The 12761-nt window shown below is 53.8% G+C and overlaps 1 protein-coding gene across 5 annotated transcripts in view; it reads left to right on the forward strand.

The window, feature by feature from the left end:
- Window positions 1-1517: 1517 nt before the first annotated feature.
- The window catches only part of BCL9L (BCL9 like), a 28891-nt gene continuing 17647 nt past the window's right edge, over window positions 1518-12761 (forward strand). For 3 of the 5 annotated variants that reach the window (XM_019716293.2, XM_019716296.2, XM_019716298.2), the window contains exon 1: window positions 1518-2378. The gene's annotated coding sequence lies outside the window, so the exon portion shown is untranslated. Of the gene's footprint in view, window positions 2379-2464; window positions 2496-8601; window positions 8661-12761 lie in introns of those variants that run through there. The other 2 variants (XM_019716294.2, XM_074335349.1) reach the window with 2 other exon arrangements.

Raw genomic sequence — 12761 nt, forward strand, 5'->3', positions numbered from 1 at the left:
ATCAAGAAATAATGTGTACTGTGAGAAATAAATGTATGTTGTATAAAAAAAAATAATAATAATGTATATGGGGGCAGCCGGATGGCTCAGTTGGTTGGAGCCTTAGCTCTTAACATGGTTGCCAGTTCAGTTCCTGCATGGGATGGTGGGCTGTGCCCCCTGCCACTGGGATTGAGGACAGCGGCTGGACTTGGGGCTGGGCTGTGCCCTCCACAACTGGATTGAAGGACAATGACTTGGAGCTGATGGGCCCTGGAGAAACACACTGTTCCCCAATACCCCCCAATTCAAAAAAAAAAAAGAAAGAAGAAAAAAGAAATAATGTGTATGAAAATGCTTTGCAAATTGTGATGCTAGGCACCCACGGGGATTATTATGTTATCTTCTTTCAGAGTTTGTCCCCCTTTTCCTGTGCCTCCCCAGACCTGGCCCAGTGCCCAGCTGCTGTCATCATCTGCCCATCAAATGAATATTTATTGAAGCCCTACTATGACCCCAGCACTTGAGTGCTGTGGGGAATAGAAGGGCATGGTCTGGGCCCACAAGGATCTTTTGGAGATTATATATATATGTATATATTCTCATATATATATATATATATATATACACACACATATATATGTGTGTATATGTATACATATATATGTATGAAAATCAAGAGAAAATATATAAGTAGGTACCCAGTTGGATGCATAGATGTAATAGGTGGTCATAAGAGAAGGACGTAGAGTAGATGGAGGTAGATGGGGGCTAGAGCTCTCTGGGGACCATCTGTGAGGAGGGATGGGAAGCGAGCAGAGGAATCAAATAATAGCAGGAGCAAACAGGCTTGCCAATCCTCTTCCCTTCTGAGACAGTCAATACTTATTACTTGTTGGTATTAATTCTGGGTGGATGGGGACAGTGGGATACAGGGAAAGTGCCTCAGGATAAGGAGAATCAAATTCTAGTCCTGAGCTCACCACTTTTTGGTTGTGTAACCCTGAATAACTCCTTAGCTAGTGTAAATCCCAGTTTCCTTATTAGTGTAATGGGGCCATAGCATCTTTCTCACGGGTTTGTGGTAAACATTGAAATAACATGTGAAATGTTTTAAAAAGTGCTTTACAAATTTCTTTTTCATTGCATCTACTCCCATGTAGGGTCTTGTGTGTGAGAGTTCTTTGGAGAAGACAAAGATTTCACTTCCACAAACATTTTCTTAGCATTCACTTTGTGCTGAGAATTGAGATGAAAAAAATCACTCTATGTCCTCAAGAACTTCATGGTCTACTAGGAAAGAGAGATCAATAAAGGAGATGCTCAGTGCAAAATGAATGTGGGTGGGTACAATGAAGAGGGGACCCAGGTGTGTGTGTGTGTGTGTTGGGGGTTGAGGGAGCCGAGGGAAGCCGCTCCTTCCAATCAGTGTAGATAGGAGGGTAGGGTAGGTTGTCAAACCACACCCTAGCCTTGGAAGTTGTTGGCGCGTTTCCTCCCCAGTTGGGAATGGGGAGGAGAGAAGGGTAGGAGCCCTGTCCCTACCTCTGGGCCAACCCGCCTCCCCGCTAGCCCGCCGGGCGCCTTACCGAGTCAGACCGCTGGGAGGCTGGGGGAGCCGGGTTGGGCGAGGAGGAGAGAGAGATGGGGGAGCTCTTATTTTGACAGGGGCCTCTCCGGGCTCTGGTATGAAGGCAGAAGGAGGCTGCCAGAGAGCCCCGATGCTTTTTCAGGCTGGGGAGAGGAGCCGAGTGGAGAGGCGAACAAGGCTCCGGCAGCGCAGGGGAGCCCGGGGAGGCGGTGGCGTACGGCGGAGCCAGTGGCCGGACATGCCCCGGACTCGGGGCTGCTTCACCACCGCCGCCGCCCAGAGCCAGCCGGCCCGACGCCCGCACGCCTGGGTCCCTCGGCGCCGCGCCACCCGGGGGCTGCGACCCGGACCCTCCGCGTCCGACCAACAATAAGCGCCCAGACAGCCCCCTCCCCTCCCCGCGCCCGCCGTCCCTGCGGGCCTCGGGGAAAGTGAAAGGAGGAGGCGAAGCAAGGAAGGAAGGAAGGAAGGGAGGAGGAGCAGGAGCTAGAGCCTTGAGGTTCGGGGCTGAGACCCCAGCCCCGAGCCCGGGGCCGGGAGGGTGTGAGCGCTCTTCCGCCGCTGCCCGGCGTCCACGACCATGCTCCGCGTTTGGGAGGCAGGAACCTAGGCGCCCAGCGATCCCCGGATACTCTCTCCCGGGCCGGGCTGATTGAGATCAAGGCGTCCAGGATCAAAAGATCACCGCCTGCCCGCCCCACTCCGTACCACCAACTGGCGAGCAGGAGGACCCTAATCCACCCACCGACCCTGACCTGGTCATGGCGTCCACCTCCGGCCTGGCTTGAGGACCCCCGACCCCCGCGAGGTGAGGGGTGAGCTGGGGCTAGAGGCGAAAGTCATGCCAAGCCAGCAGAGGCGCGAGGAGGGAGATCCAGTTCGAATTGGGGAGGGGAAACATAGTCTGATTGTCTCTTGCCCTCTGGTACGTACCCCGAGCTGTTTAAGGGGTGGGGGCGCTCCCAGGGTTAGTGGAGGTTACTTTTGGGCCCCCAAACAGATTAGCAGCCCCAGAGCACAGTGGGGAGGGCTTAGGGGCAGACGGAGGACCCTGCCACCCTAGCGCAGAGAACAAGGCCGGCCTTGGGCCAGCTGGAGCAGCAACCCTGCCCTGGGGGCTTCTGGGAGATGTAGTCCCCCTCCCAGGCTCACCAACCCGTTGGGTCTCAGCACCCCAGCTCCCCTCCCCTGGCTGATGGGAGACTCTAGAGGAGGTGCATTGGGATTGGGGATTGCTGGGTCTCCCTCTGCCCCCAAGCACTGCCTAGGAGCAGCAGGGGCTGTAACTGGAAGAGTCTCCCCTGCCAAGGATTCTTAGTGGTGTGGGTTTGGCTGGGGGGTGGGGGCAGTCACACAGTTCCTTAGAGGTGTACCTGCACTGCTAAGGAAAGGTGGCCCCTGCCTTGGTTCTAAGGAGCCCTGTGGGAAGGTTATAGGGGAAGAGAAGTGAGGCTTAGGGCTTCTTGCTTGGCTGGGGTATATTCTATCTCAGGGCTGCGGAATTTGGTTTCAGCAGAGACTGAGGTCTACTCTCCTCTTCTCCCTCCTGGGGGCTGAGAAGGAGAGTGTCCCTCACAGTCTGGGAATCTGGAGAGTGTCTCTATGGAACAGTAAAGCCAGGATCAGCTTCTGTCTGTCTGTCCAGCTTCCTTCCTTCCGGGTTTTCTGACACCCCCTGTACCCTCTTCTTTCTGTGTGTCTGCTGCTTGGGGGTGTGTGTGTGTGTGTGTGTGTGTGTGTGTGTGTGTGTGTGTGTGTGTGTGTGTGTGTGTCTGGGGTGGAGGAGCCTTTGCTGCAGGGAAGAAAAGTGTTGCTCTGGGAGAGGTGAGCTGGGCATATGATTGAGCCCTGGGATAGGGGCTTGGAGGCCCCCTTGATCTTTGGCCTTGTTTTTCTGTCTTACCTAGGAAAGCTGTCTTCCCACTACCTGCTGTAACCCTACTGATGCCTCTAGGCAGCTCTCCAAATGAGACCTCCAGGGTGGATGGGCTTTCATTCCACTCCCCTTATTCTCCCTTCTCCTCAGCCTTTCCAGGGAGCAGCCACTTCTGTGCCAGGGCTGCCTGGCTCCTCTGTTGCCCCCCAGCACAGGCTTGTCTGCCTTCTCTGGGTCAGGACTGTGATTTCATGGCTCTAGGGGAAGAGCATGTTTAGGCCCTATCTTTCTGGTGTCAGCTCTGAGGTGCCTGCTGATAGAAGCCTCAGGACAGAGTGAGGATGGCAAGGAAGATGAGTGGTTGGCAGAATCTGGTGCCAGGAAGGAAGTTGCTGCCTCCCCCAGGTGATCAGAGTCCTTGGCCTTGGAGAAGAACCAGGCTTGAAGGCCAGCCTTCTGACCACCTCCCTTCAGAAGTTTTCTGCTTACCTGTGCTGCTCCTAATTGGGGTGGGGTAGGGGTTAATGTTGTAAAAAGTGCTGTTGAGGGGTAACTGATCCAGCGTAACTCTTGTGCTTTGAGTAGCAGGGGGCCCATGGCAAGAGATGGATTCTGGAGGTCCATATGGAGGCTCTAATCCTGGGGTTGAGAGTCAAGGTGGGAAGAGATTATAGAGTCCTGGAGAAGGATCCGTTGTCCACAGAAATCTGGGACTAGCACAACAGTGGTAATGTGGGCCCTAGTGACCTTGCTTATTGAATCTGTGTTGAGCACCCATGATTGTTTGGGTAGTTCCTGCCTCCCATCTTCTGGGTACTTGGGTTAAGTAGGAGCCCTGGGCTAGGGACTCAATTTCCATGAACAGGCAGGGGTAGCCTTCTGGGCAGAGGCCTAGTGGGTGGCAATGTCGATTCAGCAAGGGCTGGAATGTCTCAGCACGTGCTTTAGATTAAAGGAGATGCCTGAAAAGGGGGGCTGCCTGCCTGTGGGGGAGGTCGCTGGGATGGGGCTCCATGGAGCCCACGAGTGGGGTAGAACGAAAGGCCCAGGGTTGCAGGCAGCAGCAGCTCTAGCAGGAGTGTAGGGGGCCAGCAGTCACCCAGTTCAGTTCTGCAGCCCTTCCTCCAGGGAGTCTAAGACAGGAGCTGGGGGGTACCCCCACACTGCCTCTGGCACCACAGGCTGAAATTTTGTCCCAGTGGCTGTGGGCTGTGGGGAGGTAGGGCATCTGAGTGTCCCAAGTCCCCCAGGACTGGAAGAGGCCTGAAAGAGGTGGGGGGCACTTTGGGGTTCTTATTACCCTGATGCCATGTTTACTCTGCCTGAGGCTTCTTGGTTGCTCATAATGAGGTACCACAAGAACCTGGGCACCCAAAGGTGACAGGGAAATGGCATCCCTTCTGCCAGGAGCCCTGGGCACTGCCCAGGTGCTGACATAGGGGGAAGGGGCAGAGAGGGGTGGCAGCGTGGGAAAGTGGGCAGCCATGGGAGCCAAGCGGGTACAGGCTGGGTGCCGCGGGCAGGGAGCCTTTGCCAGGCCCGCTCTCCCTGGGTGGGGCTGGCTGTTCCAGGGACTGGCTCGACCTGTTGAGCACCTGGCTGCTCTAGCTTGGCATCTGTGCCCCTGCCTGCCAGCCCCACCAGCTGCCCACCCATAGCCACATTGTGGCTGTACCCCAGGGATCTGAGGAAAGGAGGCTCTGCCTGGCCAAGGGGCCAGGAGGGGGCTGGTAGAGGCTCATCCTGGGGGTGCTGAGCTTCCCCAGGTCCTGTCCTCTAACTACCAGAGTTGGGGCTGGAGCCAGCTGGACGACCAAGTAGCCAAGTAGCTAGGAGTTGTGGAGGCCAGGGAAAGAAGGCCATAGCACTAGAGCTCCTGAGGTGCTGCATGTCACTTGGATGGGAGGCCCTGAAGGCAGCAGCGTGGAGTTACAGCCTGGAATTTCCTCTGCCGGGTGCCAGGGCCAGGCCTCCAGAGCCCCACCCCCAGCCTGGCCTGAACTCCCCTCCCTGGGAGAGAACTGCCACTGCAGACTTTCCCGGGACGTTGGGGGAGGGGCAGTCAGGGCATTCTGCTGCTCTGGGAGTAGAGGGGTAACTTCCTGGGTGTGGGGGTATTTTGCATCGCCTCAGTTTTTCCAAGGCCCCCCCTCATGGAGAGGAGGGAAGTTCTGGGTTCTCAGGTAGCTCTCCCTCACCCTAGAAAATCCCTGACCCCTGCAGGCCCTTGCTCACCCCCTCCCCATCAACTCTCCCCCCCTAGTTTTAGGCCCACCTTGGGGCCCTGCTAGCCGGTGGGTGAGGGGAGCCAGGGTGCCACTCTCTAGGGGAGAAGGTAGTCACCATGGCCTATGACTGGGGGTAGGGGGTGGCCTCCCCTGCCTGCTTTGCCAGTCAGTGGCAAAAGCAGAGAGCTTTCCTTTGCCTCCTTTCTACCCCAGGCCCTCCCGGCTTGGCCCTGGGTGCCTACACTTCCTAACTTTGGTGTCTCTTCTAACTTTGGTGTCTCTTCTAGTCTCCCTTTCCCCAGGGGTGGGACTCCCTCTGTCTAAACCCCTCCTCCAATGGGCTGGTAGCTCTGTGCTGGCTTGTCTTCCCCCACCCCCTCATTCTCTACCCACCAGCCTCTACTGGGAATGGCCCTGAATCCAGCATTTCGAAACCAGGATTGTTTTGAAATCCCTGAGTATTTCTCCACCCCCTCTGACTGCCTTGCTCCTCACTAGCCCATAACTTAGTCCTCTAACCAGACTTCACACTGTGCATCGCCTGGGTGTGTGTGAGCACATGGCCACGTGCTTACTACTGTGTGTGTGTGTGTGTGTGTGTGTGTGTGTGTGTGTGTATCCCAGTGTACGTGTATTGTTTATCAGTAATTCTGTGTATTGACTTTTGTTTCCTGAGCTCTCCTAGGCCTTTTCTATGAGTATGAAAGCTTCTAAGGCCTGAAGGAGCCATTCTTGGGGAGTTTGGGATAATTTTTAGGAGGTATCTTGGATGTGTGTCTTTGGGAGTTGATTCTGTTTATCTCTTACTTGCACGTGTCTGGGAGTATCTGAGGAGTATGTGTGCCTGGGGTTGTGTCTCTTTGATGAATGTATGTACACACACATGCTTGTGCTCTGCTTCTGTTCCGGCCTCTCTCTTCCCTGGGAACATGTCTGGGGTGTGTAGTCACACATCTTTTTGAAGCTCCCTGGGACATGGCGTCCTCTGTCCTTTGATAGGGACCTTTCTGGAGTGGGGCCAAGCCTTCTGGCAGTTCTGTGGTCCTTGGAGCAAAAGTGGTAGAGTGGAGAGACTTTGGGAAAAAGTGTCCCCAGGGCTGGGCTCTCTTCCTCTGCCTCTCCCGGACACCCAGCACCTTGAGGGATCCCAACACCACCCTCTTCTTGTCCTGATGATACAGTGGTGTCTGTCATAGGGAAGCCCCGTGCCCTAAAGGAAAGGTCTGGGGAAAGTTAACCTTCCACCCCTGGGGTTACTTGCTTCACTGGGTAGAAGAAACAGCCAGCCACATTGGAATTGGAAGCTTGGTGGCTAATTTAAGTTTCAGATGTTTGACTTTTCTAGCAAGGGGCAGACAGTAAAACAAGAATTAGACACTCATATTTTCAGCCTGAGCAGAAAACAGAGGGGTCAAATCCTAAGGGGGTGATGTGCCACCCCAGAAATGTGAAGCATTTGGGGTGGGGCCAGCTGCCATTATAGCCTTGATCCTGGGAAGTCCTTTTTGATGTTTAATCTCATTCCTTCCTTCTGCAGTTAGACAGTGTTCTCCAGGAGGGGAGGTTGCCAGATGTCCCCCCCACCCCACCCCAAGCAAGGGAGGTGATGACAGAGTTATGTCTGCATGGGATGTGGGCAATGGGACCCCCCTGATACCTCACTATGACTCAATTTGCCATCCTGGGATCTCAAGCTATAATTGAATGCTTTCCTCTAGAAGCACTTGTGGCAAATCAGTGAGGAAGGAAGGCTGGGGCAGGGGCTGTTTGTAAAAGTCATGGGCCTGTGGAGATAGCAGCATGAGGTAGGCAAAAGTATAAGCTGTCCCTTTTACCGCTGCCTTCCCCATGGCCTCTGGTCTTAGGATGAAGTGGGAGGAAGGGTGGGGTAGAGGCACAGGTTGGTACAGTGCTCAGTGACCCAGCATGGGGAGGGCCTTGGCAAGGAATTTTCAGTTTGTTTCTCAATCTCTGTCTCTGAGACACGTACACACACGTCACTGCAGACACCTTCAGGAGATGAGCCTAGAAAAGTCACTGAGGGGTAGGGCAGGGCAGTACCAGATGGGGCAATGTGGAACCAGCCTTACTCTGGCAGATGTCCTGTGATTGACCCCTAGAACTAGAGGTTGAGCCCAGCCAAGGTCCTCTCCCCAACTCCCCCATCCTGGACCTCTGAGCAACACAGGCTGGAGAGGGTTAAGTCTGGTTGGCAGGCCCCCCCCCCCCAGGGCTGTGAGAGAGAGAGGGAGGGGTGGTTAGCAGCTTGCTCTAGTTGGCGTCTCTCCCAGAATTCTTTGGAAAAGAACTCCCCTTTGACCCCCAGTACAAACTGAGCCCAGCCACCAGCCTCCCTCCTGCCTGCCTGTGGGAGCTTCACCCAGCCCCCTCCTACTGAACTACGCCTGATTCTCTTACCCCAGGCCCTCCGAACCAGTTCTGGTCCCCTTTGCTGCTTCTTCAGGGGACAAGGATTGTAGCCAAGGAGACTACACAGGGACATGGGATCCACACAATTCTTTTCCCTGACATAGGATAACCCTGGGGGTGATTGGTGCTGGAAGCTAGGGTCCTCAGGCCTCCCCATCCATACCTCGCCCCAGGTCCTCAGGCCAGGGAGTCCTCTGTCTGCCCCATCCCTCTCCCTGTGAGGCATCTTCCAGTGCCTGCTCCTTTCCTGCTTCCAGGATGGGGAGGGGGAGAGGTGTGGTGTGGCAGCTGGTCTGGCCTGGCTCCTAGCCAATCCACAGAAGTCCTGGAGGGGGCGGGGTGTCCCAGCAGCTCAGAGACTTCCTGGAGTTGCAGGCAGAGTGTATGTGTGTACATGTTTATTTGGTGTGCGTGTTGGGGGTGGGACTAGGGTTATGGGAGGAGCAGGAGCATAGATTGCTGGCCTGGGGCTTCTAGCTATGATCCTCTCTCCACAGGGAGCCCCCATCCCAGACCACACCCTTGAGCCTGAGCCCAGACACACACTATCCCTGAGGTGAGAGGTCATCTGCTAGTGTGTGTCCCCGCAGCCTCCTTGTTGATCTGTGTCTGCCATGGCCTCCTGCTTCGCTTTTTTTCTTGGGCTCCCTCCTCCTGGCTTTCTGCCCGCACTTCTCCTTCAATTCTCCTCCCCCCAGAGGAGTGGGGGCCAACAGCCTTGCAACCTGGCACCTGGTAGAGAGTGGGGTGAAGCCGGGGCAGGAAGGGTTAAAGCAGCCACTCCAGCAAAAGTCCCAGCCATCTTGTTAGCTGGATCCTTTTCCTGGGGTGGGAGGTGGGGAGCTCCTGCCCAGTCACCCCTGGAGGACAAGGTATGATTTCCTGGTCATCCCAAGTCCTTGCTCCTCCTTGTTCCTGGCTTTGGCTTCAGCTGGCTGAGTCAAAACCAGGGTGGCTACCAGCCACCATAATGTGGTTTCTGCCCTGGACCCTAGAGAGATACACGTTCTCTCCCTAGAGAGATACACATTCCACCCCCCTCTTTTCCTCCCTCTCTCCCCTCCTCCCTTACTTAGCAACAACTCCCTGAATTCACAACAAACAGGCCTGTAGCCTCCTGGTCTGACTAGGAAAAGCTGGAGAAAGCTGCAGACCAGGGGGAGGGACTTCTGGAGTGTTCTCAGGAGGGAGGAGCTTCTAATCCCCTAACCCTTGCTGCCAGAGGCCACTACCCCTCAGGGACTGGGAGGAAGTGGTACTGCTTCCAACTCAGGCAATGAAAAAAGTGGGGAGCAATGACAGGTGTGGCAGAGCAGGTGGTGGGGCAGGGCTTGGATTCCACCCCACTTGACCTTTGACTTCCACCTGTGAGTGGGATGGGCAGCAGACTCCTTTCCTGCCTCTGGTCCTCCCTGAGTCGGGACTCTGTGCTGTTGTCATGGTAACTTGCCTAGCTTTCTCCCCTGATTCTCGGGGACCAGGATGGGTGAGGATCTAATGGATTACGGGTAGGCAGGGCTGGGGGCAGTCCCAGAACTTTGCTCTTAGAGCCCCAGCCAGGCTGGGCACCTGCATTGAGGCGGTATGGACTGGTGCCCTCTCTTTCATCTCTTACCTGGGCAGGAACCATGGCCTCTAGCTAGGACCTGGTATTCACGGTGCGTGGAGGGAGTGTGTCTGTGGAATGAGTGAGTGAGACACCCATTCTTTCATCATAGCACAGAGGGCTGATACCAGGGTGAATCTGTATTGTGAAATGGTTTAGAACCCAATTGCTGGAGTGTCTGGGTTCAAATCCTGACTCTTCTAACTCTGGACTGTGTACCTTAAGCAAGTTACTTAACTTCCCCTTGCCTTATCTGTAAAGTAGGAATAATAGAAGTACTTCCACATAGAGTTGTTCTGAGGATTAAATTAGATAATGCATGTGAAGCATTCAGGAGAGCTTGATGTTTCAGAGTAAATGCTCAATAATGCTAGAGATCACCTCATTATTACTGTGTTTTCCTGAAAATAAGACCTAGCCGGACAATCAGCTCTAATGCATCTTTTGGAGCAAAAATTAATAAGACCCGGTCTTATTTTACTATAAGACCTGGTATAATATAATATAATATAATATAATATAATATAATATAATATAATATAACATAACATAATATAATATAATATAACATAATATAATATAATATATATAATATAATACCGGGTATAATATAATATAATATATATAATATAATACTGGGTATAATATAATATAATATAATATAATACCGCATTAGAGTTGGTGATCTGGCTAGGTCTTATTTTTGGGGAAACACGATATTAGTCATAGCTCTTCACAGGAACTCTTGACCCTCCCAGGGGCTTTAGCAGGGGAAGAATTGAGGGGGGTGGGAGGAGTGTGGAGGGTTAGGAAGAGATAACCTTGCCAGCACTTCAGACTCCTAGATTCTAATACCTTTCCAGACCCACCTTCTTGCTGCCTCAGTTTCCCCAGTGTTGGTGCTGGCTGACATCTTGATTGCAAGTTTGCCAAATAGCCATGGGCCTAGAGAGGGGCCTGGGGGACTTAGGACATGTCTTCCTCCCTATGTCCCAGCACTCCTCAGAGCTGAGCCCTCCCTCCCCCAAGCTGTCAACTCAGATCAGCTTCAGCTCCCCTCCCACCATCCCTTCTCTTGCTGCTCTGTTCTGTTCACCAGGCTGAACAAGACATTCTGTCCTTAAATGACTTAAATGGCTGCCTCCTCCCCTGGCTAAGAGGTCAGGGACCTTCCTTGGGGAGGAAAAAAATGGCAGTGTGGAGCTGTGACATGGATGGCAGCTGTTAGGCCTGCCTCAGGGCCCAGGGTCCCCTGGATTCCCTGTACCCCACCTGGGCATTTTCCCTGAGTGTGGTAGGGCAGTGCCTTGGCCTGTGATATGTATAGAAGCCCAAATGGGCATGCCTAGCACTTGCTGCACACAGATGGGCAGGGAGGAGGCGTCCTGAAGCCCAGACGAGGGGTGGGATTATATCAGCATCTATGGTATCCAGAGGATACCCCTAGAATCCTTTCCTGGGCTGATGGGTGAGTGTGGGCAGTCTGAAAAAAGTCTGCTTCAGCCCTGTGTGCCCTGGGGACATAGAAGAGTACTGATGATGCTCAGTGAGCAGGTCTCTTAAAGGCCCTAGAATGGGAATGTGATGGTGGAGGCGCTGAGGCTTAGGGACTTCTGGGTGAGGAGCTTGGGACTGGGCAGCAGGGATGGGATGCCCACAATGGGGGGAAGCTTTATAGACAGGTGGTTTAAATCTTCTGAGATGTGAGTGTCCAAATTCCTGGAGAAAATTGATTAAAATGTGGCAGTGTGCCTGGGATACCCGGGCTCCTGGGTCTGAGGCCTGGGCTTGGCTAGCGGGTACCTTCTCTGGCCTGGTACCAAGAGGAGTGGGCTGGAGCCCCTGGCTCTACTCACTACCTCCTGGGACCAGAGGGGATACCTCCCTTCCATGGGCCTGGGGTTGAGGGCTCAGAGTTGGCTTGGACCATGCCTCACTGCTGGGCTGGCCTCACTGCTTGCGCCCGGCCCCTGGGACCTATTCCTTGGGCAGGCTGGGGCTATTTTTGGGATCGGGCTGGGGCTCTGGGCTGGTTTCAGATGTTCCAATGTGAACAGGAGAAAATGGGAACAGATGGCTGGAGGGTTCCAATCAGCGGGTCCTGCTGGGAGCATGTTATTTTTAGGGCCTTTTTAACCCTTTTGGGGCTGTGGAGCCACTTTGAGAAGGACATCCCTCTCTAGTTGAGAAAAGAACAGGTCTTCGACTTGGACCCCTAATTTCCAGAACTGTGTGTCCCAGTTTATCTTCTTTCCCTCTTAGACCCTCCACTCTTTAAAGACGTCCGTGGGAAGAAAGTAGGCTCCAGCTTCCTTCTAGCTCAAACCCTGCAGGGAGACTGCCAAAGGGTCAGGCAGGGAGAGGGTTGCCTGGCGGAGGGGATACAGGCCACTGTTGAAGGGAAATCCCCCTTTGCTTGCCTCTTTGGATTTTGAGACACAGACCTGAGGCTAAGAGAGTGGACAAAGCTCTCCGGGTTCATGCTCTGGGTGTGAGTGTTTGTCATTAAACCCAGAGATGCTCAGGGGAGTGCTAGCAAAGGGAGCTGGCCTCTGTGAGGAAGGCAGAGGAAGAGCCAAATCTTTGTACTTAGTACCATGAATATGATGACCATGGGTCCCGTTCCCTTGGACTCCCCCAGGGCAAATATCTGGACAATGCCCACCTATACCAAATACTATGTATATGGGTGCCTGCCATTCAGGGCATAAAGAAGGGGACATCATGTCCAGAGGTGGTTTGTTGAGGACTGAATATGTCATAGGCATTCCGTTAGATAATTTCATTAATAGTATTTCCCTCTATAAATTTATTCTCATTTTGCAGAAGAGAAAACTGAGGATCAGAAGGCTGAAAGGGTACACAAGATCCTGTAGCTCAGAAGGGGTGGGATGTGATTGGCACCCTGTCTGCCTGACTGCAAACCTAGTTCTCATTCTACTGCATCACTCACACTGTCTGCCAGTGTTCCAACCCAGAGGGCGGGACTGCTGGGACAGGGGCACCAGACCGCCTTAGGGAACAAGTTTATGGAATGAGTGTGAGAAAGGA

This window comes from Rhinolophus sinicus, linkage group LG06 (genome assembly GCF_036562045.2).
Source record: "Rhinolophus sinicus isolate RSC01 linkage group LG06, ASM3656204v1, whole genome shotgun sequence".
Taxonomy (NCBI): Eukaryota; Metazoa; Chordata; class Mammalia; order Chiroptera; family Rhinolophidae; genus Rhinolophus; species Rhinolophus sinicus.